The following is a 26,186-nucleotide window of genomic DNA, read 5'->3' as shown; positions in this document are numbered from 1 at the left end:
CAAGAGATCTCTGTTTCAACACAATTTTGTTTCTGCTCTGATACATATTCAGCTGTTAAAGTGAAGTGATGTGACATGTGACCAAGTACGGTTACCCATCACTCAACAAAATGACTCTTTAAACTTACTTAAGTCAATTATGGACAGTGGTTCCACACAACCAAATTGTGTTTTGACAACATTAATGGAATTTTTTGAATCTATGCAAACTCCTTGTGTTGTGACAACACAATTGAATGAGGTAGAATCTATGTGAAATAGTAATGTCCAACCAAATAAATTTATTCACTTTGCTTCAACTTAAACCGGTTAAGTTAACTGAACATGTTTTGGTTTATTACAACATTTTAGTTTATTATGGTTTATCTAGCCAAATTTGTTTCACTCTATCAACATAAGGAGGTTTGTTTCAAATTACTTATTTCAATTATGGACAGTGGTTCCACACAATTAGTTCTAGTTACTTTAACTAAATATTTTCTATTTAAAGTTACCCCCTTCAACAAAGCATTTTTTGTCTGATTTGTCTTGTAATGAGTCAAAAGACAAGATGTCACAAATGATCAAAGTGTATTTGTTAAACAAGCAATAAATAATTACAGTTAAATACAGTTGAAACCATGTTACAAAATTACACAAAATAGCAGAAATATCAAACTACACTGAAAAAAATGGCAATGGGCAGATTGTTCAATTTGCATAAATGCATTTCGTATTTCCTACATGATTATTTTGTTTCTCAACTAAACATATTTTAGTCTTGTGCCATGTATTTAATGCTGATGAATGTTCAACCTGTTAGAAATAATCATGTTTAAATTATACAAATTTGTTGTGTTTTCTCTGGAAACTCCGCCCCCTGCCAATACGCAAAGGAAAAACAGTTCGCCATTTTCTCTCTTGCTTTGGATGGTGTAAGCTACAAGTTATCATGGAACGCTAAAGCCTGAAGGTAATTAACATTTTGAACTGAAATGCTATTGAGAATCAGTTAGTAGTCAGTTTTTAACGTATTTTCACTGAGGTAAACGTTTTTATGTAAGTTACCTTAGCATTCATGATTTTATGGAAAGGCAAAAGTTAGTGCGAATGTTTAACAGTAACAGTTACCTGTTTAACATTATGACTTTTATTAACATTTTTCAAATTGTGTACATTCCTTAAGGTATATATATTCATATTTTATTCTGTGTATGACAACTAATTATCTTAAGGGAGGGATGGCGCCAAATACTTTTTAGGGTGGTGTAACGTTAGGGGATATAACGTTACTTACAGAAAGTTTAGGCCGTCTGGCTGAACTATGTATCTTTTAAACTTGATCACAAAGAAAATACTTGTTATTCTCTGTTTATTTCGAATTCTTTTTTACTGAAAGCCATTTCACTTTTTTTCGGGGTGCAAACTGGGTGGGGGAGGGGATTTTACAGAACGTAACCGACTTAAATTGGGAAATACCAAAAAATCATAAAATGCATGCCACACTCAAATTTACTTTCATATTTCAAATACGCACTAAAATCCTAGAACTGAGGTCTAACAGTAATCTGTAATCAGTCATCTGTCTTTCTTGGTCTTGTCTGGTTCTCATTATATACAAGTTCACATTTTTCATGATATCTACATTATTAAATGATTGAAATTGCATTTGTTTGAATATTCCCAGAGCAGTGCCCGGTGTTCTGTCCAATCTCATTTTGTCTGTGCATTCTGCAGGATGATGACGAAGCCTTGATCCAAAAATCCACAGAGGAGACCACAGTGGGAATCTACATTCTCAAATTCTGTGACAGATCAGATGACATTGGGATTGTTCTGGAAGGCCAGAACATCTTGCAAGGCTTGGACAACTTTGCGTTAGCTATGGCAATGCTTTTTGGTCTTATGTATGCCTTAAATTTCAACTACCCACCTGAAATGAAAAATACATTTGAGGTACTGCAGAAGATAGTCTTCTGTTTTTTAATAACTTGATACTGTTCATTTACTTCTGTAGCACATACATAAAAATGAGTTGTACACTGAAAAAATGGCAATGGGCAGGTTGTTCAATTTGCACAAATGTATTTCGTATTTCCTACATGATTATTTTGTTTCTCATCTAAACATATTTTAGTCTTGTGCCATTTATTTAATGCTGACGAATGTTCAACCTGTTAGAAATAATCATGTTTAAATAATATAAATTTGTTGTGTTTTCTCTGGAAACTCCGCCCCCTGCGGATACGCAAAGGTAAAACAGTTCGCCATTTTCTCTCTTGCTTTGGATGCTTTGGATGCAACACTAAACCTTGAAGGTAATTAACATTTTGAACTGAAATGCTATTGAGAATCAGTTTGTAGTCAGTTTTAACGTATTTTCATTGAGGTAAACGTTTTTATGTAAGTTACCTTAACGTTTCTGATTTCATGGAAAGGCAAAAGTTAGTGCGAATGTTTAACAGTAACAGTTACCTGTTTAACATTATGACTTTTATTAACATTTTTCAAATTGTGTACATTCCTTAAGGCATATGTATTCGTATTTTATTCTGTGTATGACAACTAGTTATTTTCAGGGAGGGATGGCACCAAATACTTTTGGGTGGTGTAACTTTAGGGGATATAACGTTACTTACAGAACGTTTAGGCCTTCTGGCTGAACTATGTATCTTTTAAACTTGATCACAAAGAAAATATTTGTTATTCTCTGTTTATTTCGAATTATCTTTTAAAGAAAGTCATTTCACTTGGCCCCTTAATTGCAACGAATGGAAAAATGCTTTTCGGGGTGGGGGAGGGGATTTTACAGAACGTAATCGACTTAAATTGGGAAATACCAAAACATCACAAAATGCATGCCACACTGAAATTTACTGTCATATTTCAAATCCACACTAAAACCTTCTTCTTCTTCTTGTTTAATGGCGATTAACTCCAAAGGAGCATTATCGCCACCTACTGTGTTGGGTGGCAAATTATCCTTGGGTGATAAGTAGGGGTGGGAAGATACAGGTACCTCACGATTCAATTCTGTGGCGATATGTGGTCCACGATATGATAGTATCACGATTTGCGATATCTACGATATTGAATATATTGGAAGAAATTTCATTAACGATATATCACAATATATGTGACTGAAAAGAAAAAGAAGGAATAAGGAAATAAGGAAATGTTATGCATTTATTAATGCCAACATTGTGCAAAGAAATATGCATTTGCATAATAATTCACTGCCTCCTGGTCTTAAATGTTAAAACTGTACATCTAGACAGATAAAAGTGCATGAACATTACAAAACAACATTAACATGTGTAAACCATAATACTGAAACGTCAGTAGTAAGTTACTGTAAACAGTGGACACATCAAGGCATATTCTTCTTGAGGAACACTAACTGATCAGCATGCTCAGATGTAAGAGCACAGCTCTGAGCAGAGATTATGTCAATAAATTCGGCGATGGACTTGATGGACGTGATACTCTGTGCCCTCGGCGACCCAAAGGGGAGCTTTGCTTTGAACGCAGTAGTGATTGTCGGCTGACTTGGTTTGCCCTCATTATCACCTGAGAGTAGTTCACCGTGATAGCGAACGAGGTGCATTTGCAGATTCGTAGTGTTGCTGTTATATTTTATCTTTGCAAAGCAGTTCTTGCAGATTGTATAGTCCTTATCCAGTGCCTTTCCGTCGTGTTGTGACAAGCGTTTTTGTCGTATTGTCTTTTTGCACGTGTGACCGACTCACCAAGGGCTTCTCGGGTGATGTTGTGAGCCAGTTCAACCGCTCACGCATTTGTTGCACATACTCGGGGGCTGAAAGTGCATGGTCAGAGTCCGGGGGCAAACCAGCCACAAGGTCCACTGGCTCACTTATTTCACGGCCGAACATCATGAAGTTGGGGGTGAAACCAGTAGCGCTGTGCTTGGTCACTCTGTAGGCCATAACTGCATATGGGATCATCAGGTCCCAACCCCAGTGACAGTGTTCTGCAGTAGAGGCCAAGATCTTTTGGAGTGTGGCATTGAAACGGACTGCGGACTGCGGTCTGAATGGTGTAGTGTGGGTTTTGTCGATGCCAAACAAACAGCACATTTCTTGGAATACCTCTGATTCAAAATTGCGTCCTTGATTGCTGTGCAGAGAGTGGGGCATTCCAAAGCGACACACCCATTCAGTTGCAACAACGTTTGCCACTGTCACAGCCTTTTCGTCAGGGATTGCAAATGCTTTAGTCCATTTTGTGAAATACTCCTGTATTACAAGTATATAATTGTTTTTACGTTCTGTCTCATTGAGTGGGCCCATAATGTCCAGTGCAATGCGCTCCATGGGAGCTCCAACTCTGACAGTTCCCATGGGTGCTTGTGGAGTCTTTTGGGGTCTTGCTCTGCATGCACAGTTTGTACAAGTCCGGCACCAGAGGGCCACATCTTCTCTCATGTGGTACCAGTAATATCTGGTTTGAAGTCTGGCCACAGTCCTTTCAATACCAAAATGCCCCCCCCCCAAAAATGGCCCTTCATGCATTTGGCGCATCACACCAGGTTGCATTTTGCGGGGAAGAACAATTTGAGGATAGAACTGTGTGTCATCTAAACAGTAAAAGCGGCGGACCAGTACTCCATCTCTGAAGTAAAGTCTTCTCCATTGACTCCAGTACGTTTTGGTGGCTGGGCTGCATGGGGAGACTGTGACCCACGGGGGCCACTCACTACTGACCTCTAACCAAGCTCTGATTGGTGCAATGTCTGTATCAGCAGCTTGAGCCTGGCGCAACTCCTCCATACTCCGGCCAGGAAACAGGCTGGTCTCATTTGTGTTTGTCACATAAATGGTCTCTGTTTGTTTTAAAGTGTCTGTGTTGGTAACATTGACAGCGCTTACCCCCACCGGACTCAGCAACAGGGAGCTGGTGTCAGAGTCCAAATCACACTGAATTGCTTGGTGACTTGTGGTTCTCCGCTGCGAAGAAGGGTCCTGCAGATTACAAGGACAGGACTGGCGGCAGGGCCTGCGGGAGAGACTGTCAGCATTTGTGTGTAAGCGACCTGGGCGATGGATGATTCCGAACTCGTACTCCGCTAGCTTCTCAAGCCACCGGGCTAACTGACCTTCCGGCTCTTTCATTCGCGTGAGCCAGCGCAAGCTGCTGTGGTCGGTTCGTACCTTGAAAGGCCTCCCAAGTAGGTATTGCCGAAAATGGGATGTGAAATTGACAATGGCTAGCAGCTCCCGTCTCGTAGTACAATAGTTCTGTTCAGCTTTGGCTAGTTTGTGGCTGCCGTATGCCAACACCCGTTCTGTGCCACCCTGCATTTGCGACAGAACAGCGCCGATACCTGTGTCACTGGCATCAGTGTCCAGGATCAGTTCACCATGGTCCAAAGGATAGCCTTAGACAGGGGCTGTGATGAGGAGGTGCTTGAGCGTGTTGAAGGCGGCTTGGTGTTCAGCGTGCCACTGAAAGTGTGCATTCTTCTTCGTCAGGTTATGTAACGGCTCTGCTATGGAAGCAAAGTCTTTCACAAACCTGCGATAATAGGAGGCGAGGCCAATGAAACGTCTGACCTCTTGGACTGATGTGGGAGTGGGCCAAGATTGGACCTTGTTGACTTTATTGGGGTCAGTGGCCACACCGTGCTCAGACACAATATGACCTAGATAGACAACTTGGCGGCAGAACAGGCAGCATTTGGCTGGTTTCAGTTTAAGATTCACCTGTTTAAGTCTCTGGAACACTTGGCTCAGTCGCTGCAGCATCTCAGGCACATCCATGGCCAGCACGATGATGTCGTCAAAGTAGACGAGGCAGATCTCCCACTGCATGCCGGCAAGGACGCGGTACATAAGGCGTTGGAACGTCGCCGTTTGTACAAAACTTCCCATGTGAGCATTGGCAAAAGGATTTGTGACTTCATAGTGCCCCTTAAATGGCATGTCTGGAGCGGGGTATGTGAAAATGTGACTGTCTGGCCTCCTCACGGAGCCATGGCTTTGACTGTTGCCTCTGCAAAAGGGATTTGTGGGCGAAAAATGGGCGGGGCTGTCGAACGGCGCGAACAGATCTTCTCCATTAGTAAGCGTGTTAGTGCAACTTTCATCACACAGGAATGGGTTATAATGTTCATGTTTCCTCTCCGCATTGCGTTCATAAGCTTTCACAGTACCTTGACTGTTATCCTCAACATTGGTTAGCGACATGAACGGGTTTGAGTAGTTGGTTTCCCATCCGTAAACATCGGAGGGATAGCGAGCGGCCGCCATTTTTTATTAGCTTAGCCGCGGCGCTATTACACTGGTATTAGTTACCCGGCTTTACTTTTTATTGCCCTTTTATTTTCAATGCTCACCAGTCTTTTAACAACGTGAATGTCCCTTCGTGGTCGCCAGTGTTAACCTTTCCTGTTTCTGTTTCCTAACCGTGGTTGGGAGACACAGGGGAGATCCGTCTTCTCCAGGGCCGGAAGTTCTCCTCCCGATGTTAACTCCCTAAACTTAACGCTGCTTAGTGCGATGGTAGCATATAAAAACAAAGAGGCCGTCTTGCCGAAGAGTTTAGGTGCTTTATTTTGCTGGCTGCACTGAGATACGCTGCACACAGCTAACTACCTGCACCGGTCACCGTATCAGCCTCACACACACACATCCGCTGCTTCGCGGGGATCAGACAGGAGCGAGGGGCGCGCCTCGGACACGCGCACTCACTCACTCTCATTCACACAAACACACTGAGCTGTACTAAACTAAACACATTAAAGACACATCCCACAACAGCAGGTTCAACATTTCAAGTATATCATATTCTTAATGCCAAACCTGAATCATATATAAACGTAATTAGTGCTCTATACACCTATATTTACTACAAATAAATAATACATGAAATACATTTTCAGATACACCATACACATCACATAATCCATTTTCATGTAGCCCCATTATTGCCAGTGTTGAGTTTAACCCTGTATGTCCCAATCTTAACCTAGACAGCAATACTTCTTCTTTTCTATTTCTTCCCTCACAATGTATCCTGCCTACTGTCTGTGTGATACTATAACACCATCTCCATGTGCTACTACTGTCCCATCTAATTTGCCACTTCTTCATTTAATTTGTCTTTAAAATCGATTTTGCCAACTTTTTCACACTAAAATCTAATATGCTCTTGTGTTTTATGCTGGAAAATAGTTATTTCCGGTTCGCGAACGAATCGTTCAATTTAATTGGTTCTTATAGTGAACCGTTTGAACCAGTTCACCAAATCGAATTGAATCGTTTGAAACGGTTCGCGTCTCCAGTAAGCATTAATCCACCAATGGTTTAAGCTGTTAAACTTTTTTAAGGTGGCTGACACTCACTCTGAGTCAAAATAAAACAGTATCCCGGAGTAATTCATTTACTCAAACAGTACACTGACTAAACTGCTGTGAAGAGAGAACTGAAGATGAACACCGAGCCGAGCCAGATAACGAACGAACACGCCCACTGCTGGAGCGCTTCTCGTTCTCGAGTCAAGAACCGGTTGCATCGGTTGTCGGATCACCAGTACACTGAACCAACTGAACTGAGAATCGTTTCTGTCAGACGCGTCTGATTTTAGGATCGATGAGCAGATGATACTGCGCATGCGTCTAATTTTACAAGAGGAGAAAATTAAATTTGTAAACTATCAAGACAAAACTTTTTCAAATGGTAATCTTCCAGGTCTATAGCGGTTAAAATAGCAAGTAATCCACAAATCACATGCGTGCTGGAAGCCTATTCAGTACGAATCACGGATAGACTAAGATCTATTAAAAACATTAACTACTGTTCACTAATGAAAGCTTGGTGTAACCCAAATTTTGACTTCTGTCATGTGTGCATTTGCTACGTGCTTAAAAGTACAGGACAGTCTGTTCTGATGGCCTCAGCTGAACTTTAGCCTTTAGGAGACTTCTGCATTAATATAGAAAAAGAAGAAGAAAAAGATATAGATTTCCATCTAGTCTCACAGAACTTTTATGTTTTGCGCTTATGACGCTGTTTTTCTGAGTTTTGGCTTCACACGTCTGTATTTTGAGTTATTTTTTATCCTTGTGGGTTTTTGATAAGGGAGACAATACAGCCAATCTCCTGAGGTCTTTGCAACCCTGCATTTAGCTGAGCAACACCCAAAGGCAACAGCTATCTGTTGATCTTCTAAAATGTGGAAGTGAAACTGGACTGCAAGGCCCATCTGGTATCTTTATATGGACCAGAGGCATATGACCAATGTCTTTCTATCTATTTGAGACATGACTTCATTTCTGGATCACGAGACTCTTTGCTTGAAGGGACTACATAAGGAGGTGCAAACCCCTCCTTCCTCAGCTCAGACTGAGTTCAGCCTAGACCCTTCTAGCTGGACTTAGTCTTTTCTCACCTTCTTCTTTATCTTTGATTCCGGGCTCACTTGAATACTTCGAACTTCTCTCAGGTTTTATTCATCTCAGATATTATTATTATTATATAATTTGTTATTATATGAATATGCTCAATTCTCTAAAATCATTAACTAGCCTACCTCTGAGAAAATGTTATTTCTTTAAAACTAATGCATTTTTTTTCTTATATTTTACAGATATGAGATTAATCTAGTCAAGTGCAATTTGACCTGCAAATGCTCTATAGAAGTGGTGAGTATTTTTGTCAATCTACTGCAAGTATATTTGATTGCCTTTTTTCTATTTTCAGTATTCCTCTCTATAAGGGCTGGGTAAAAAATATTGATTTCTCGATTTTAATCAATTCTCATTTTTATGAACCAATATCAATTCTTAAATACCAGGAATCTATTAGTCATCCTGTTTTCAGTTGATGAATGAATGGAACATTGTAGTGCACATCCCATCCAATAACTCACAATAACCTTTGTGCTTTGTTATAATTGATATGAAACAAAGTCTCAGATTTCAAATTACGTCCGTTTCCTTACTAAATTCAAAAACATAAATACCGTTTTGGCGCTGTGGCGTGAGTTCGCTCAGGCTCAGCTCAAGAGAAGCACATGATCTTATCTTCCTCAATAATACCAGTTACAGCGCGAAATAAACATGAGTGAGCATTAGGGCTGTCAACTAATATTCTAAATTTGAATATATATTCAAAAAGGTGAAAATTAGAAACTAAGGTGAAAATGTGAACACTATAAAAGAATCGTGTAAAACCAAAACCCAGTTAACCTTGAGATTATTAGTAGAACAAAATATATCGATATGAGAACATCAACAACTAATTAGTGCTGGGCGGTTGACCAAAAATGTGTATACAGGTTTTTTTTTTTTTTTTTTTTTAATTATACCAGTTTTCCGGTTTATGACGGTTTAGGTGTCTAAACAAGCAGCACGTGCTGTGAGTGATTTCAGCCACTAGAGGCCGCTCTCACACTGTATAATGAAAACAGAGCCTTCTCAGCCGCTGCAGCAAAAGACCCAACCCGGGAAACTTTCAGCCGCTCCAGCAGAGGATGAAACACGGAAAACTATCAGCAGGGATTTTTGCCGATAACCGACTGTTCCACCAATCAACTATCGGTGCCGATTAATCGGCAAAACTGATAAATCGGTCGACCTCTAATCCCGATGCACTACATCCTCAATTTTCAATTTTACTTCACAAGTGATGTGTGCGCGCGTGTACGTGCGTTCACCTATTCGGGAAGTCGCAGTGACATTCCAGTTAAGGTTTCAAGGGAGTAAAGCCTGTTTATGCCATTAGGAAATTAAATTTGGTAAAATAAATGTTTTTAAAATAAATGTTAATTTAAAAGCAGTGCTGATTCATCAGTGTATTATGTAACCATTAGAGATGCACACAAAGCTTGCATTTCCAGGTATGTCCCTCTTTGGCTGATTTATTTTCAAGATGGAGGCTCAACATGGCTTCTGCCATTAGAACAATTCACTCGTATGTATTTTAAATGGCAACTTACTTATACACTTACGAGGATACTTAATTAGTTGTTTGAATTGTATAAACATTGAGAAAACATAAAATTTTGAAAGAACAAAGTTTTTTTGGTAAAAAAAAAAAAAAAATCAACGACCTATTACACAGTGTAGCTTTAATTACACTTGTCTTGACTTCCTCTGCTATTTTATGCTACCACGACAAAGCACATCAGTACATTATTATTGGTATTCTGTAATTATCAATCTGCCTGCCGTAAGGTTGCTGACCACTGCACAATTGGGTATCTTTGATCTAAACGTGTAGGACTACCATCCACAATCCTAGAACTGAGGTCCAAAAGTAATTTGTAATCAGTCATCTGTCTTTCTTGGTCTTGTCTGGTTCTCATTAAATACAAGTTCACATTTTTCATGATATCTACATTATTAAATGATTGAAATTGCATTTGTTTGAATATTCCCAGAGCAGTGCCCGGTGTTCTGTCCAATCTCATTTTGTCTGTGCATTCTGCAGGATGATGACGAAGCCTTCATCCAAAAATCCACAGAGGAGACCACAGTGGGAATCTACATTCTTAAATTCCATGACAGATCAGATGACATCGGGATTGTTCTGGAAGGCCAGAACATCTTGCAAGGCTTGGACAACTTTGCGTTAGCTATGGCAATGCCTTATGTCTTATGTATGCCTTAAATCTCAACTACCCACCTGAAATAAAAAATACATTTGAGGTACTGCAGAAGATAGTCTTCTGTTTTTTAATAACTTGATACTGTTCGTTTACTTCTGTAGCACATACATAAAAATGAATTGTACTCTTAATAGAAATACATGAATTTGACTTTTTATGATTTTAAAATTGAAAACAAAAATGTCAAGGTATGCTTTTGACAACTTGATATTGTTCACCTTTTCCTCTACACCTGTTTGACGGTGTATTTGTCTTAATGTTTGTTTTGTTGCAGTTATTGTATGAATGGTTATTACTGTTCACCTTTTCCACGATATGTTTGTGCATTGTCTTTTACTTGAAGTGATGAATAAATGAAATGAGTAAAGTGATATGAGTACTTATGTGCTGTCATTGACATTTGTTCATGGAATCTAAGCTAAACTTTTAACTTCAGTCAGCTTATAGTATTCTAAAACGTAATCAGGTTAGTTTTAATTATTGAAACCTCAGCATATATGAATGCAAAATATAAAAATGTCATGTTAGTTTAACAAGCACAAATTATGTATCTTGAACATATATAAATCAAGTTTATTTAACAAACAAATTATGTATTTTTAACATAAAAATCATGTTCGTTTAACAAGCAAAAATGATGTAGCTTTAACGTGTAAATCATGTTGTGTACACCTAACTTTATTATGTGCAACCGATGTACATATTTTTTTATGTTAATCCAACAGTTTTTTTTTTTCAGTGTAGGTCCTGCAGAACTTTATCCTTTAAAACTCCAACATCTGCTGGACTGTCTTCAATGATGCACCTTCAAATAGATTCCCACAAGTCTTCCGGATCACCTCCTGATTGCTGCCAACGTCTGTATCCTAGAAGTATTTAAAAGGATGGAGAACTCAAATTCTTTTGTATTAACTTTAACAAATCATTTATTAACCTTGAAAAAAAAAAAAAAAAAAAAAAAACCATGTACTCCATACTGCAAGGGTCTTCATTTGGATACTTCAATTTCATTAATCTGAAGATGAAAACTACAAAATTTAGCCTTTGTTTTATTTTTTTCTAAAATTACATGAAAAAAAAGTCATTCATTCATCTTCTTATGGGAAATACAGGCAAGCAGTCAAGATGGGATTCTAACAAACATTACAGTGGAAAAATGGTACACACATCTGGACCCTGTACGGTAAGCAACAGAACTGGAATGTTCCCAGACCCAGAAACATAGTAAAGACATTAGTAAAACAGTCATGTGACATCAGTGGTTCAACCATAATTTTACAAAGCTACAAGACTACTTTTTTGTGCAAACAAAACCAAAACAGCGACTTTATTCAACAATTCTATTCTAAATCGCATCTTCCACCGTTATGAACAGCACGTAAATAATTAAAGAGCCACACAGATGGGAAATCAAAAATTACCTGTATTACAGTGTATGATGTAGCTGTCCATCTGTGTAAACAATATGCAAATAATTAAACCAAAAAGTACACGATTTATAAAGTTATTGGCTTCTAAAGTAAGGAGTCGACTCTGAATCGCTGAAACGAGTCGTTATAGATTTCAAATCTTTTGCCCATCTCTATGTATGTCACTAGGAGCACTTTGCATAATAATCTCCGCCTACCGTGTTGGGAGAAACTGAACTCTGACCTGCTCCACCCCCCACACAGACGCTCTGTTTGGTGTGAGAGCATCATGTCGAGGAGACCGTTTGTTTTATTTTCACTGCCAAAGAATGAAGATCAGAAGAACCAATGGCTAAAATTCATTTTTACCACAATACCAGAGCAGTACAACAAATCCCTTTTGTTGTGTTCACAACATTTCACTGATGATTGCTTTTCTAATCTCTGTGAGTACAGCGGGATTTACAAAGCGTTTGGCCATAAAAGATGGTTCATTACCAACTTTATTTAGAACAACGAGCATCTCCGAATCACAACATGAAGTATGATTATGAAGTTATGTGTCTGTTTTCTCCCGAGCGTCTTATCAGTATGTGTGCTGTCTGCATGTACAAACACGTCATTAAAATGAAGGGTAACTCCGTGAATACTCAACGAAGAGACATGAGAGAGATATCTATAGAAAGCTTGACATGTCTACTTTAAAACTAAACAAGTGCTGCTAACAGATATTTTGTGATAAAGTAATCCATATGAAAACAACGCAATGTCTGTTTTTCATGTCTCCCTTCGTTATATCTAATGTGACCACGCCCCCGCACTGAACGCGCTATTCAGATTCAAACTGAAGCGCGTGGCTTGAATACACCCACACAGAAGAAAAAGCAGTGAGACTGTTCAAGTTTTTTATTTTACTGTTTGCTTCGCGATGAGAGGAATAAGACATAATTCACCCCAAACAGATGCTAACGCATAGTTTACCGTGGAAGTGTGTGCAGAACAACCAATCCAAACTGGTTATGTTAGTTGACCAATCTGAACACAGTATGCTACCGAAAGGTGGGGTTTAAGGAAACTGAATCTTTTGAACAGCTTTGTTCGAACTGTTTGGGGATCTCTGAGAATTTAGGTAATTTTAAAATGATATTTTGACAAAATGACAATGTTTTTTTAACCTTGGATGGATTTAAACCTAATGTACAGGACTTATAAACAGTGATAGGAAGCTTAGAATTTTCATCTTACTGGCTCTTTAATGCGCATGGTGCTGCTGACCTAGAACATGCATGCGCTGAGCCTTGATTACACGCAGAGGAAAGCAATGTTCATGCCACTTGTTACTCTTCATAATGGCGACATATGTGAATTGGAGAAGAATTGTTGAATAAAATCGCTATTTTTGTTTTCTTTGCACAAAAACTTATTCTTGTGTCTTTGTAAAAGTGTGGTTGAAGCATTGATGTCACATGAACTGTTTTACTGATATCCTTATGACTCTGGGAACATTTCAGTTGCATTGCAGCCTTTATGGAGGTTCAGAAATCTCTCGCATGGGTTTTTGCTTAAAATACACGATTGGTAATCGGCCGGTCTTTGGCCTTTTTTTCGGCCGATTTTTCCGGAAGTGCGTCCGCGTGCTCAGACTACATCTATATGAAGGTAATTAATGACATGTATATTTTTGGGTGACCTAGCCATTTAAACACACCTGAACCAGCTTATCAAGGTTCTTGGGAATTTTAAAACAATAAAGTATTACTAGAAGTTCCAGGCAGGTATGTTAGAGCTAAACTCCACAGAACACTGGCTTTCCTAGATCAGGTCTGGACACCCCTGCCTTGCATCAAAATGAATGGTTTTTGGGAGGCAAATGCATTAATAATCTGTCAGTTTATAGTAAAACCACATATTTTGTATTTATTGTATTAAAAACCTAATCTTATTCTATCTGTCTTTTTTGTCAATTTCCAATGGCCAGTGAGAGAATAATGATTTAATACGAGGTTGTGTTGAGCGCAGTTGTTCTTACCTGTGTAGGGGGCACCAAGAGGGTTTCATTATTTGTCCAAGGACTTTTCTTCAGTATGTAAACAACTTCATAAGTTTTGTAGTGCGGATCCAGTTTGGCAAAGATTGTTGATTCTAATGGGCCTATGGTAATTCTGGATGTCTCAAATTCTGCACAAATCTGCAAACACATGAAATGCAATGAAAAAAAAAAGGTTTAACAGCAAAAACCAATTCATTTATCAAAATATTAAGTGATTTATTTGTGTGAGTGATGAATAGTGTCATGTTTACCATTCCAAAAGGGTGAACCTGATAACATATCTGGAGCATTTGTATAATGTGAACAGCTCAGAGTAGTGTCCAGTTTAAAGTCATTGTTCGCCATGTTCATAAACAAATCTTCAAATACTTCCACTCTGCTGAGCCAGGGCTCTCCAAACTCGGTCGACATTTCATGGTTAGACATTTATTGGTTATTTAGCTTTTGCAATTAGTTAAAATATATATATTCTAACAAATAAAGGTAATTACTTCCGCTTTTGAAAGTTATGTATTACTAGTATACAATTAATTTATACAAATAAATATATTTTGCACACAAAATGAGATAAGAGAGATTTTTGATAAGCTATAGGAGGAACTAGCTGAATGACAAATCATTCTGCCTCTTAACATCTCTTATTGTAAGCCATATGTATAATAAAAGTAAAGGTAAGTGATAGGACGTTTTATTTTTGGATAAACATTTTACTAATAAATACAATCTCTCTTAAAATACCTTATTGGTTTATGAAATTTAAAACAGTTTGGTTTGATCTAGCGCAGAACTAAAACTTTAATGAAATATTTCCCCCAATTATAAAATAATTTTATGATTAGCTAGCTTCACACCGGAGAGCTGCTTTATAACAGAAAATCAAGTTATAATTCTAGCGACACTGACTCTGTATTTTCATGTTTAATATTGAAAAGCTCTCTATTGCATAAGGACTGTTATATATATATAAACGTGACTGGACTTTTCTTTACTGGAGTGCCTGGAGAACCTCAGAGTTTGTGCAAACATCCACATCGCTGTAATGATATATGTTCTTAAGAGCTGCTTTTACACCGCAATCATTTTTTGTTGAGTTTATGTAGTTATTGAGAGGAATGCATGCAGTATATATTTCCCTTTCATAGGTCACTTCGATGCTGCGGTGACATCACCACTATGGGAACACCTTCGGTGTGACGAATGTCTGAAGCCCTATACCATCCCGCCGATCCTATTGGCCAAATAGCCCTTGGCACCTCCCTACGCATGCGTACGCATCATATACCTGGGTGCCGCGCGCCATTTCGCTCAGATTTCATTCCTTCAGGGAAGCGAATCATCTGTGCCCTAGGATTCATCTCGTGTTCTCCAGCGGTTTCTAGAAGGAGTGTTTAATTCCTCTTCGCGGACGCGATGAATCAACGAAAGGTAAGAGCCGTATAATGGGTTTATCATGAGGAGGCACTCATGAGAGATTCATTAGCAGCCTCTTTACATGTTCTCTCCTTGATAGCCTACAGCTATGGTAAAAAAACGAAACAAAGAAGCCGTGCTCTGGGGTGTATTTCTTAAGTCGCCTCGCGTCTAACCCCCACTGTTCACTTCTGCGGTCGCCGAGGCCCCGCACGAGGTGTTGGTTTGGGGGCGATATGTGCGGCTTGACTATGAATACAGTGATGCACTGGAGTTTTTCCACTTGCTCGCTCTCCCCCACTCGAGCGTGTTAATCAGAGCAGATTTGATTTTCTAACTATGTTTGTCTAACTGCGGCTTCGAACTCAGAGTAGGCTCTGGCCGGCATACGCGGTTCTCTCCCTCCGAGCGGACAGGAGAAAAAACGTGCCTCCCCTTCCCCCGTGAGCTGCTACCCTTCTCACGGACCTCGAAAGAGGTTTCGAGGTCCTGGAAGCAGCCTTAATCAGCGCACGTTTCAAACGCCACGGGTTTCGCCACGATTGACTGACATGGCGGACTGCTATTATACAGCGATGCCGTTTTTGACTACCTCTCTAGCCGAACGGATCGCACTGAACTCGGCCACAGCCTAAGTCTCGAAGGCGTATAGAGTCGTGTCTAATTTCGGCAAATTTACTTCTCTTTATGGCGGTTCTTAACGAGAAGCCTCTTGTCCTCAACCCCCACGCTGTAACATTGATTGTCTCGCAGCAAAGGCACCTCGAGCGTCACTAAACTGAGCTATCATTTGAGCGCCCCCTCAGACACTCTGCACAATCCAGTCTTCAGAGTTTGAGGGATGGCACAAGAGACTGGCAAAGATGGCCAGTTTATGACGGCTCACACAGCTGCCGCGTTCTCGCTAGCGGCATGGCCCGATGTTTATCTTGTTGGATTAAATCCTACTGTGGACACGCTTCAGGGTTGTACACAACGAAACGCAGCGAGTTTGACTCATGCGCTTTCCTTCATGTTTGCCAGGGACTGTGCCCTCCACTAGAGTGCTGTTGGACTGCTAATGCACATCCAACCCTCTCACTGAGGTCCCCATGCTCTAACATTGACTGTCTCGCAGCAAAGGCACCTCGAGCATCATTGGATTGAGCTATCATTTGAGCGCCCCCTCAGACACTCTGCACAATCCAGCCTTCAGAGTTTGAGGGACGGCACAAGAGGCTGGCAAAGATGGCCAGTATATGACGGCTCACACAGCTGCCGCGTTCTCACTAGCGGCGTGGCCCGATGTTTATCTTGTTGGATTACATCCTGTCTTGGATACGCTTCAGGATTATACACAACGAAATGCAGCGAGTTTGATGCATGCACTTTCTGGGGGACTGTGCCCTCCACTAGAGAGTGATGTTGGACTGCTATGCACATCCAACCCTCTCACTGCAGTCCCCACGCTCTAACACTGACTGTCTCGCAGCAAAAAGCGCTTCAAGCAGCATTGGATTGGGCTGTAATGCCAAACGTTCCCTCAGACACTCTGCGCAATCAAGCTTTCAGAATTCGAGGGGCGATTCAAGGGTCCTGCACAGACGACCCGTTTATGACGGCTTGCACAGCCGCCGCTTTTTCGCTGGAGGTGGAGCCTGTATCGCAGCAAACAGCGCTTCAAGCAGCATTGGATCGGGCTGTAACGCCAAACGTTCCCTCAGACACTCTGCGCAATCCAGCTTTCAGAATTCGAGGGGCGATTCAAGAGTCCTGCACAGACTACCCGTTTATGACGGCTCGCACAGCAGCCGCTTTTTCACTAGCGGCAGAGCCCGATGTTCAATCTGTTGGCCTAATTCCTGCCGTGGACACGTTTCAGGATTATACACAATGGGACGCAACAGCTCTTATGCATACACTTCCCCTGTGCATGAACGCCGCAGGCTTTTCATGCCCGGACATTTTAACGTGTATGACAGAGTTGCAGGAAACGGAAATTTTGAGACCGCTAGTATTGTTTCGGGCCGTGTGGGAACGCTTGCCTGGCATTTCTCAATGGGTGTTACGCACAATTTGTCACAGATACACCATTCAGTTTTTAAGAGGCCCGCCTCCTTTCCGCGTAATTCTTTCCACGATGTTAAACGGTGTCAACTCTGCTGAGCAAAGGGGCTATAGAAGACGTACACACCTCTCAGATGGAGGCAGGGTTTTACAGCCGTTATTTTGTGGTACCAAAAAAAAAAAAAAGACAATTGGCTGGTGTTAGTGCAATCGCAGACTCAAGCACACTCTCATCGGGATCTTTTGCTGAATCACTTAAACAGCCTGGGCTTACGCACAAAATTCCAGAGAAGTGTTTTAATCCCCTCTCAATGGATAACCTTTCTGGGAATAGAATTGGACTCTCGCGCGATGACCGCAAAGCTTTCTCTCCCGCTCGCTCAGTCGATTGCGTCATGCGTGCGGCGCTTCGAAGCGAGTTGCACAGTGACAGCGAGATTGTGCCTCAGACTTTTAGGTCTAATGGATGCCCACTATGGTTCTCCCTATGCCCCCATCGCCCCTGGGCTTGGATGCATTAGCTCACAGGACCAGTCTGTATGCTTTTCCCCCGATTCGTTTGATCCCAGCGGTATTATCCTAAATAAGGCTGGACAGAGTGGAACAGCTGCTGCTGGTGGCTCCGTGATGGCACATGCAGCCGTGGTTTGCGGACCTGATCAGTCTGTTAGCGGGTTCTCCATGGAGTTTCCCCTCAGACAGGATTTATTATCAGTAGCACAAGGACTGATTTGGCACCCGAGGCCAGATCTATGGAAACTGTGGGCGTGGCCTCTGAGCGGAGTGAGTTAGTATGTCCCGGTCTTTCTGATGAAACCACTGAGAATATACTGAATTCTAGAGCAGCTTCTATGAGACGATTATATGCTTTCAAGTGGAGACTGTTTATGACCTGGTGTGAAAATCGTAATGTGGATCCAGTTTACTGCCCAGTGGCTTCAGTGCTGGATATCCGTTTTTCGGATAGAGTGACGCCAGCCACTCTAAGGTTTCAGCTTACCACAAATATATAGACGGTACCTCAGTGGGCCGTCATCCACTGGTTTCTCGTTTCATACAGGGTGCGCGACGGCTTAGACCTTTCCGCCCCATGCGAGTTACTTCATGGGATTTATCCATTGTGTTGCAGGGTTATCAGGGCATCCGTTGAGCCCTTGGAAACTGTTCCAGATAAAATCCTGACTCTGAAGACACTTCTTCTTATGGCTTTATCCTCCCTCAAGAGAGTTGGGGATTTACAGGCTCTTTCTGTTTCACCCTCATGCATGGAATTTGCACCGGGCTCTGTGAAGGTGTTGTTGCGACCGAGGCCTAATTATGTTCCTAAGGTCGCATCTAATCCCTTTCGCTTTCAGCAAATGGTCCTGTAGGCTTTATCCCCTGCTGAGGCGGGGTCAGGAGATCTAAGTCTTTGCCCTGTGAGAGCTTTAAATACTTATGTGGATCGTAGAGCCCCATGGCGTGAGTCTGACCAGCTGTTTGTCAGTTTGGACATTAGAATAAGGCCATGCGGTTACAAAACAGCGCATGCCCCATTGGCTAGTGGAGGCAATATCTTTAGCCTATGAGGCACGCGGACTCGCTTCGCCCTTAGGAGTTTAAGCTCATTCCACGAGAACAGTGGCTTCTTCTCAAGCTTTTCTCAGTGGTTTTTCTATGGATGATATCTGTGCTGCGGCAGGTTGGTCCTCACCGAGCACTTTTATCAAGTCTTACAGTCTGGATGCGAGGATGGCTCCTGGCTCCCAGGTTCTCTCCGCTTGAGCAGATGCTTCCTTTGATCCCAGCTATCAGGTACGTCAGGCGTTATGGTATAGCGTTCCCATAGTGGTGACGTCACCGCAGCATCGAAGTGACCTATGAAAGGGAACATCTCGGTTATGTATGTAACCATGGTTCCCTGAATAGGGAACGAGATGCTGCGGTCCTGGCCGTGCCGTACCTTGATAGCATTCTTCTTCTTCAGTCTTGAAATCTGAGCGAAATGGCGCGCGGCACCCAGGTATACGATGCGCACGCATGTGTAGGGCGTTGCCAAGCGCTATTTGGTCAATAGGATTGGCGGGATGGTATAGGGCTTCAGACATTCGTCACACCGAAGGTGTTCCCATAGTGGTGACGTCACCGCAGCATCTTGTTCCCTATTCAGGGAACCATGGTTACATACGTAACCGAGATGATTTTCTTACCTGACTGGTACCTCTTGCTCTCCTTCGCGCCGTCATCAAATGCGTTGGGAATTGCCACTTCCGTTTTTTTTTTTAATTACGAAATTAAACACTTTACATTAGTTTAACGATTGATAATTAAGTAAAATTGAAAATGAAACAGTTTAAGTTGATTAAGCACAATACAATTGTGTTTTGGCGGAAAACGAAATATATTTGTGTTGTTTTAACAAAACATATCTTTGTAAAACGAACAGTGCCACAAATCCATTTTTTGGAGTGTACTCGGAATTAGTGCTGTGCATTTAACCTATCCAAAGTGCGCGCGCACACACACACAGCACCCGGGGAGCAGTTGGGGGTCCTTGCTCAAGGGCACCTCAGTCGTGGTATTGAAGGTGGGAGAGAGAGCTGTACATACACGCACCCCACCTACAATCGCTGCTGGCATGAGACTCAAACCCACAACCTTCGGGTTAAGAGTTCGGCTCTCTAACCATTAGGCCACTACTTCCCCCAGACCTATACACAACTTTTTACAGATGTAGAGAATTATCTCAAAGATTATATTTTAGCATTGATATTCACAAAGTAGATATTATAGCATAGAGTCTGAATACTACATAAAAGGTGATATTACCATTTTTATTTTTATTTTATTTTTACAAATCTGGGTTTACTTTGACATTAGGGTATGGGGTGTAGATGGATGTGTAGAAAAAAAATAATTGAACATGATTTAATTTGAAAGGATCAGAATAATTTCTGACTGTATAATCAAATAATCAAAATAAAAGGATTTATTAAAGTCAAAGGTTGGTAAAAACACAGCATATTTAGCAGGTGTTCACATTATTTATTATATATTCCAATACCTGTATATATAGTCTAGATTTCCTAATTGCATGTCCACTATGTAAAATATGAATGACTGCTTTGAAATGATGTCCACTGTTAGCAGCACTTAAAGAGTTACTCCACCCCAAAATGAATATGTTGTCATTAATCACTTACCCACATTGTCGCTCCAAACCCATAAAATATTTGTTCATCTTCAGAACACAATTTAAGATATTTTGGATGAAAACCGAGAGGCTTTTGACTGTCCCACAGACTAAGTAAATTTTACTGTTAAGGTCCAGAAACGTGTGAAATACATTGTCAGACTGTAGATTTGTCAATAACTGACACAATACAGACTGGATTTAACCGAACGTGTTCCTCATTTATTTTCCTTCTCTCCCTGGCTTACACTCGTGCACACTGGTGTACCCCGACCACACCCACCTTCCCATGTAACATCACCCTTAAAGGGCTATAGCATTTATCAGCTATGAAATAACATTTATCAACACTACATGTAACACTGTAATAACTGTGACGGGCATATCTAGCCAGTTACATAGTCCTGATAACGTGGGTTAGGATGGCTAACTCTCCCTGAACGAGTCACTACAGGTTGGGCAGTTTGAGCGACACCACCAGTGGAGGTGCTTCGCTCTGAGGAGGTGATACTGTAGATGACAAGAGGTTTGTAGGAGGTGACACTGGTGGAAGTGGCCTGTAATCATCTTCTGAACAATCAGTGGAAGCAGGCTCTTGAAAACACGGAGGAGCAGACATCGATTTCTTACGTATTGTCTGCCCTGAGAGCTCACCACATAGCTGTTAGGTTGAGCAGCATGGCCCTGTACAACTGCCAGTTTGTCGAAACCGCGAGCCGTCTGCATCCTTACTGTCTGAACCTGTTGTAGGGGTGGAAGGGTATGGGCATTGCGGTCATAGTATGCTTTGCTTTCCTTTCTCCTCCTGATAAGAGCTGCCTGGACGTTGCTGCATACAGAGGGCATCAGCCTGTCTTTCAGCTCAGGAAGAAAAGTTCTCGTCCGTCTAGAGAGGAGCAGTTGGGCAGGTGATGGCAGGTCAGCGCGTGAAAGGTTACGCAGGTGGAGTAAAGCAGCCTGAATGTCACTGTGCTCTCTATGGCATTTCTCTAGCAAATGCTTGGCAGATCGCACTGCATGTTCTGCAAGCCTGTTGGATTGTGGGTAATATGGGCTACTACGAATGTGCTCAAAGTCCCATGCACGTGCAAAACCAGAAAATTCACTACATACAAACTGCCGTGCATTGTCTGTCATGAGCGTCTGAGGAATGCCGTGGACGGCAAAGTGTCTCTTATGTTTTGCAATTACAGTGACACTTCTCATGTCAGGTAGGTGGTCAAGCTCGAACCAACCGGAGAATGAGTCCACTAGAACTAAATGCATTTTTCCATGCCATTCAAATATGTCTGCCGCAGTGAACATCCAAGGAAGATCAGGGACATTGTGTGGTTGCATCGGTTAATGTGATTGATGTGGTCTAAGGGCGTTACAAGGTGCACAACGAGAGATTGCTCTCTCTATATCATCATGCATCGTGGGCCAGTACATTGTTTCTTTTGCGCTGCGTTTTGTGGCCGCCAGACCTGGATGGCCTTGATGTAGCTGAGTCACGTAGTAACTTTGCAGCGATGGTGGTATCAGGAGTCTCTGTCCTCGAAAAATCAGTCCATCATCAACAACAAACTCCTCTCTCATGGAAAAGAATGGGCGGAGGTGAGAGCTCTTTGAAGGAGTTCGGCCAGCCATGCATTATCATGTTAACCAGTCTTTGGCATGTGGGATCAGATTTTACAACAGTTCAGAGTTCCTCTGTCCGCTGTGATGAGAGAACTTGAAGTGTCATAACCTCTAGCAGATCATCCGAAAGGGGAGGGTCAGTGGAGGGGAGATGAGCACGTGATAGGGCATCAGCGACAAAGAGTTCCTTCCCCCGTTTATAAATCACGTTGAGACTTTAACGTTGGAGCTTGAGCATCATACTTTGAAGACGTGCTGAGGTGGTGTTTAACGGCTTTTTTAAGATTGTGATGAGGGGCTGGTGATCTGTTTCCACGGTGACAGGTCGACCATAGATGAAGTCGTGGAACTTCTTAGTTGCAAATACTAATGCCAACATTTCTTTCTCGATTTGGGCATACCGAGATTCATTTGGCGTTAAGGCGCGTGAAGCAAATGCAACAGGAGCGCCCTGCTGAAGACACACAGCACCCAGTCCATGTTGGGATGCGTCAGCTGAAAGGATGACAGGTTTGGTGACATCAAAGTATTGCAAAACTGGGGGACTGGACACAGCGTCCTTCAGCTTTTGGAAAGCGGCATCCTGCAGCTCATGCCATGACCATTCCACATCCTGCTTCAACAGTTCACGTAAAGGGCCTGTAACATCACTTTATTGTGGAATGAATTTTGATAAGTAGTTGGTCATACCAAGAAATCGTAAGGCCTGTTTGTCCTCCGGTTTTGGCATTTGGCGAATAGCTGTGGTCTTGTCGGGGTCGGGTTTGACGCCATGAGCAGTCAGGAGATGGCCTATGTAGGAAACTGAGGTGACACGAAATTTGCACTTGTCGGGGTTTAATTTCATGTTACAGCTGCGGATTTTGTGGAGTACCTGTTTCAGTCGCTCATCATGTTCCTGTAGTGTGCAGCCCCAGACTAGTATGTCATCTACCACAATTTGACATGGTTGTGCATCAAAGAGCTGCTCCATGGATCGCTGGAACACTCTGCGCAGGAATCTGTACCTGCCAAAAGGCGTCATGAATGTGGTCAGCTTTGAGGATGCCTCGTCCAAGGGGATTTGCCAAAATCCACATTTTGCGTCGAGAATACTGAAAACCTTGGCACCCGGCATGTCAGCGATGACCTGCTCAATGGTTTTCAGTGGATGGTGGGGCCTTAGGAGTGCCTTGTTGAGATGCACTGGATCTATGCAGATCCTTACAGAGCCATCTTTCTTTTTGGCAGCGACCATGGCAGACACCCATTCAGTGGCTTCGGTTTCAGGGGTGATTACACCCAATGTAGTCAGTCTCTCAAGCTCTGCCATGACTTTCCCTTTCATTGCTATGGGCACTTTCTTAGGTGCATAGACAGAGGGCGCTATTGACATGTCTAATCGCATGTGATAAACAACAGGCAGTTTGTCAAGCACTGTGGTGTCAAACAGATCACGGAACTCTTGTACCTCTGGTTCTTGGTTTTGTACAGCATGCACATGTGGTCCTAACTGTATCAGACCCATAGCTATACTGTCTTGCAATCCTAGTAGTGGTCTGACATTGCGATTTACCACATGGAATTTTAGTTGGCCTTGTTCACAATCTAGTATCGTTGTGCCCTCAGTATTGATGGTTTGCCCACCACATGCAATGAGATTGACTTTTTCAGTAGTGTTTATGTGAGCTGAGAGTGCGATGAGATGTAACTGGTGGGCGGATATAACGTTGCACTTGGCAACTGTGTCCACCTTCAGTTTCAATTGGCCAAGCCCGTGAGTCAGTTGCACTGTTGTGAATATTTCACCTTTCTGCGAAACATCCTCCACTGTCTCACAATAGAAGGTGTCCTCAGGGGCATCCAGATTCGTGCCTAATTCATTCACCCGATTAGGCTTATAGTTTCTGAATTGTGCAGTAGTTCGTTTGGGATGGTAATCACGAGTTTGTGACTGTGGCGCCGTTTTGTATGATGGAGTTGATCTACAGCATTTTGCAAAATGGTTCCATTTTCCACAGTTGTTGCACTGTTTATTGAAAGCAGAGCACTTTTATCAGGGACGTGATATCTGTTGCAATTGATGCAGCGCTCTTGTATTGCACATACTTCAGTCTCGTGTTTCAGTTCTTTTGTGCTCTTTTCAGATTGCTCATATAACAGGCATATATTAACTGCAGAGTCCAACGTCAGGTTTTTTTCGCGGAGCAGCTGTTTCCGCACGCCGTCACTTTCAATCCCGCAAACTATGCGGTCACGGATTAGCTCGTCATTTAAAGTTCTGAAATCAAATTTTTTTGCGAGTAACTTTAAAGTGGAAACATACGACTGAATGGACTCACCAGGTTTTTGATAAGTCATGTTGAAGACGTGTCTGTCCATTATAATGTTCTTTGTAGGCAAGCAGAGTTCTGCAAACTTTTTCAGTAATACTTCGGGATCTTCTCTGTCCTCTCCCTCTGCAAACGTGAAAGCCTCGGATTTCTCCACAGCGTCGGGGCCCGCTAAATTCAGCAGAGTGTACGCCTGCACCTTTTCCGATTTGTCTGATAGACCAGCATTGCAATATATGCGCCATTCTTTTTCGAATTTATTCCAGTTGTCAGCAATGTGCTCGTCGAAGATGAGCGGATCAATACGGCGGAGACCTTGTGCCATGTTCGACCTCTTCTGACACCATGTAGATTTGTCAATAACTGACACAATACAGACTGGTTTTAACCGAACGTGTTCCTCGTTTATTTTCCTTCTCTCCCTGGCTTACACTCGTGCACACTGGTGTACCCCGACCATTTATCAACACTACACAGACAAGTCCAGCTGTCATCAGTGGTTCAACTATAACGTTATGAAGTGACGAGAATACTTTTTGTTCGCAAAGAAAACAAAAATAACTTTAACAATTTGTCTCCTATATGTTTCTCTCCCCATCACCGTAGCGGCATTTTGGAGAATATCTGCTGAATGTAAACCGCGTATGCTTTTCTGTGTCAGCTGCAACAAAAGCAGGGACGTGGGAACTATATTGTGAGAGGGGAGACGGCGTTTCCATTGTGACGCGTCATTGCTTGTCACGTGACACACCGCAGCAGCAACAGTGCTGAATGAATGATGTTCTGCTTTTATGTAATTTTTCCTTTTTTATTCAGAATATTCACAAATATGTTAGCTATGGCATGAAATATCTGATATTCCGATTGTCAAATACATGCAAGTGGAAGTATATTGTTGTTTAAACACCTTTATAACGATCGCGTTAGTTGATCTGTATGCGCGATGGGCGCCGCCGTGTTAGTTTGTGCCGCAGACGCAGTTGAGAGAATCGGATCTTTTGGATTTACAACCTCTATGTTTACAACACGTGAATTCATCCAATTCTCCCGAAATACTTAAAAGTAAGTATCTGGTGAACTGGGAATAGAATAGAGTAAACATTGAAGTTACTTACACAATGTGTATCTGATATGAATAAAACGTGTCGAATTATAATGGAAAGGATTATTATTACCTCTTCCATAGACATCAGTGTGTATTTTACAAACTCTAAATGTATTGTTTTTTTTAGTACTTATGTGAATTTATATGTTTGAAACCTAAAATAAACAGTATGTGGTTGAAAACACTGAAAAGTTGTGATATATGACAACATTTGAATTTAGCAGTTGATCATGTGATGCACTTGATCGTACGCTCCTGGGACCAGCCTAGACTGATTACACCTGTGTGATCGTACGTGCGAAAGGATGTAAATCTTCTAAGTGGCTGTGCGTGCAAACTGCCATCGTTAATCTTGCAGATACGGCGAGCTTGAGCAGGGAGTTCTTTGTCGTGAGTGAGCAGGAGTAAATATTCTGATTAATTATTTTGTATAGCATTTTAAAATGTAACGCCA

General features: G+C 41.8%; 1 protein-coding gene and 1 long non-coding RNA gene across 3 annotated transcripts in view; one reads left to right on the top strand and one right to left on the bottom strand.

Annotated features, from left to right (window-relative positions):
• The window catches only part of LOC128030711 (uncharacterized), a 199,003-nt gene that overhangs the window by 147,601 nt on the left and 25,216 nt on the right, over nt 1-26,186 (bottom strand). The window lies entirely within an intron of this gene.
• On the top strand, nt 7,791-10,979 carry LOC128030713 (uncharacterized). Its single transcript, XR_008187945.1, has 3 exons — nt 7,791-8,442; nt 8,587-8,641; nt 10,431-10,979. It is a non-coding gene; the product is annotated as an uncharacterized LOC128030713 (long non-coding RNA).

This window comes from Carassius gibelio, chromosome A16, assembly GCF_023724105.1.
Source record: "Carassius gibelio isolate Cgi1373 ecotype wild population from Czech Republic chromosome A16, carGib1.2-hapl.c, whole genome shotgun sequence".
Classification (NCBI taxonomy): Eukaryota; Metazoa; Chordata; class Actinopteri; order Cypriniformes; family Cyprinidae; genus Carassius; species Carassius gibelio.
Note: the sequence above shows the minus strand (reverse complement) of the source record. Positions and strands in the feature narration are given on the sequence as shown.